Source organism: Protopterus annectens, chromosome 4.part0 (genome assembly GCF_019279795.1).
Source record: "Protopterus annectens isolate FY-2018-M chromosome 4.part0, PAN1.0, whole genome shotgun sequence".
Lineage (NCBI taxonomy): Eukaryota > Metazoa > Chordata > Ceratodontiformes > Protopteridae > Protopterus > Protopterus annectens.
The window spans coordinates 1,459,257,643-1,459,261,480 of NC_056733.1; positions in this window are offsets into that span (position 1 = coordinate 1,459,257,643).

Sequence of the window (3,838 nt, forward strand, 5' to 3'; positions counted from 1 at the left end):
GTGAGTCCATTCCATGGGACGATCATGTTGACGTAAGTAACGACAGAGAATAGGTTGAAAACTGTTGAGACACCCACTTACAAAGCGGATTAAATGAGCAAGGCATATGGTGGGGGAGGGGCACAAGGCAAGCAAACTGCTTTGTAGAATGTTGCAGGGATACTGGGGTCATTCTTACATTAGGTCTTTTTTACCATGGTATTCATATATGTCATGGTCAAGAGAGGAATGACACGTGTGACCTATACAGGTAATATCACAAGTTTCACTGTGACTGTTGATTTCTGAGCTATCAAACAAAATGCTATTGTGTCCCTGAAATTCTTATGTGGGCAGGTTTATCATACAAAAAAGTAGAATCTGGAATGAAGCAGGAAGATGTGTCATTAATACTGAAGAAGTGATTTAAAAGAATGGAGACGCTGAGGGTTATGGTTCAGATTAGAGTAAGTGATAAGGTTTGTTTCTAAATTCTAGCAGTAGTGTAACAGTAATTTAATTACAAAATTATTACAGAAAAAGGAGTGATATGGAAATTCCTGAGATGTGCATATTTAAACCTTTTCTAGTCTTATACCTTCCTTTCTCTTCCCAGACAGCTTAACTCTCTCTCTCTCTCTATTCCAACATTTCTTGTTGTTTTCCATATTTATGTATCAGTCTCACCACCATTCATTGATACCCCAGTTTGCTGTACCCACACCTACTTCGCTGATTTTGACAAAAAGTCTGCTGACTAGCCTTTCCCCTGATTGTCTGCCAGAAATCGCTTCTTTTTATCTGTGTAGCAAAGTATAAACTCTGCAATAATACTAAAGAATATATAAATTCTGACTCGGTTTGCTTTTCTCTTTTTTTATTCTGTCTTGCTTACGTAATCTATCAGTTTTTAGCTGCTGTAACTTTTATATATTTCTTAACTGGGTGGGTGAACTTATCCAGAGTTGGTGTCAGGCACAATGGGTTACAAGCAGGCAATATAAATATTGAGCATCAAAAAGGATGTGCATGTGTGTGTGTGTGTGTGTGTGTGTGTGTGTGTGTGTGTGTGTGTGTGTGTGTGTGTAAGTATACATATATATATATATATATATATATATATATATATATATATATATATATATATATATGTATATATACACAGCTAAACATTATGAATGTTTACAAGAACAGTTCAGCAATAAAGTTCATGTATTAGGTAAACATGGATATAACATGCCAGTGGAGTAGGTTAAAGCATTATAACCTGGGTAAAACCATGGCTTCCAGCCATACATCCAAAAGAGGAGGGATAGGCCAAGAAGTCAGAAATGTATGAACATTTAGTATACATTATAGATAAATCAGCACCAAGTCAAGTCCAGCCAGACCAACAGCAGACAGTAGGTGCCTAATTCTATACTAACTGCATTTACACTAATTATTACTGTAGTAATAGCAAGATTACGTTGGTCTGGACATGTGCTGAGGAGGGATGCAGAGTATATTGGGAAAAAGATGCTAAGGATGAAACTGCCAGATAACAGGAAAAGAGGAAGGCCTAAGATAAGGTTTATGGATGTGGTGAGAGAGGACATACAGGTGGTTCGTGTGACAGAGCAAGATGTAGAGGACAGGAAGAAATAGAAACAGATGATCCGCTGTGGCGATGCCTAACATGTGCAACTGAAAGAAGAAGAAGATGATTACTGTAGTAATATTATACTATTTGCACATGCTATTTACCATATCTATCATACTGCACTAAGGCTTCTGGACATTTTGGCTGAGAGCCATGTTCTGACAAGTTCAGCTTTAGTTAACTGCCTTATCTTCATTGCTCATTGGTGAGCGCCATAATGCCATTGCATGACTCAGTGCAGTTTTTGGATGGGTTGTGCACTACTGTTTTCTGCTATACTACTCAAAGACAAGTAAAGATTACTGGTAATAGGCAGCTTAAGTCCTGACTCCTGTTCCAACTCATTTAAAACTGACATTCATATGTCAATAAGCATATTCTCTTAGCTTATCTCTCTCTCTCTCTCTCTCTCTCTCCCTCTTTCATAGCTATTAATTAATTTCAATCTATGCAGTATAATCAATAAAGCAAGTGACTTCAATGCAGTCCTAACCACTTATGCTCCAGACATAGCAGTCATAACTGAAACCTGGTTAAAGCCCCACATAAAGGACACAGAAGTCACCACACCCGGTTATAACATAATTAGATTAGACAGATTAAATAAAAGAGGTGGTGGTGTAGCCATTATATTCAAAGACACCCTTAAGATAGATCAGCTAAGTTGACCAGTCCAACTCAGAAATTCTAACCGCACACCTAGACAAAGCCAAACAAATCTATAATTATCCTAGCCACCTATTTTCCCCCTGGCAATAACCTGTACTCCATAGAAAATCTACTATCGTGGGCATCTAGTAATTTCAACCAGGAAACTATCATTCATGGGACGTCAATCTTGATTGGCATACCTGTGCATCCAACAACCTCACAAATTTTCTAAATCTATTCATCTTCACCCAAACCATAGCCTGCCCCACCCGAATTGACAAACGTTCCAAAAAACAATCTACATTAGACTGGATTCTAACTAATAGACCCAACCATGGTTACTTTGCAGGGTGTCTCCCTGATTCCCTCAGTGACCATACTCCTACCTTCCTATGTTGAAAACGCATCTACACCCAACACAACATAACCTATAAATACATCTGTAGTAAAAAAAGCTTCTCCCCCTCAGTTTTCAATCAACTGCTACAACATCACAACTGGGCACCACTCAAAGAACTCCAGCTAGACATGGCAGTTCTATACTTTAATAATGCCTTCCTTAAAATACTTACTGATCTGGCTCTAATCAGAAAAATTTGCTCAAAAGCCAAACCTCTACACTGGTTAACAACAGATTCAAAACTATTACTAAAACACAGAAACAGGGCATGGGCCACTTACCATACTGCCAGAGACAACACAAGTCTGTCTATCAACAGCTTAGAAATCTAGCTAAAAAACAAATCAAGAAAGCCAAACAAAACTTCTTCCTAACCTGTCAACAGGCTAACCAAAACAACCCCCAAAAATTCTGGCAAAGCATCAACTATCTCCTCAATCCCAGCCATTCATCAACCCCAGCCCCTATCACCTCCAACAACACTGACCCAATAGCTAATCAATTCAACTCACACTTTATTAATACTGTTACTTCCTTGCTAGGAAATCAACCATATAAGGCCCATTATTCTTCCTCATTCTTCTCTTGATCATCCCACCCTCTTCACCTTTAGTCCCATACAAACTAGTTACATAAAAACACTCCTGTCCAATCTAAAACCCTGCTGCGTTGCAGCCGACCAGCTCCCAAATGAATTCCTAAAAATATCTGCTTCTTCTATTGCCTACCCCATAGCTATCCTGATTAACCAATCCATGTCAGAACAATATGTCCCAACCCTGTGGAAGATATCACATATTTTTCCCCTCCACAAAGGCGGACCATCCAAGAAACTTACTAACTACCGTCCCATAGCTATCCTGACCCCCTTGCAAAAATCCTGGAAAAATGCATCCACAATCAACTTCTCAACCATCTCCTCAATCACAACCTATTATCCAGTTCCCAGCATGGATTTAGACCTAAAGTACTGCCCTGCTATCATTCACCGATACCATTCATCATCAGTTAAACAAAGGACAACTAGTGTCCTCAATCTTTCTTTATATGTCCAAAGCATTTGACACTGTTTCCCACCAGTTACTACTAAACAAGCTTTCATCCTTTGGTCTAGAATCCATATCCCTGTCCTGGTTCAAGAGCTATATCTCCAATTGTCAGCAAGC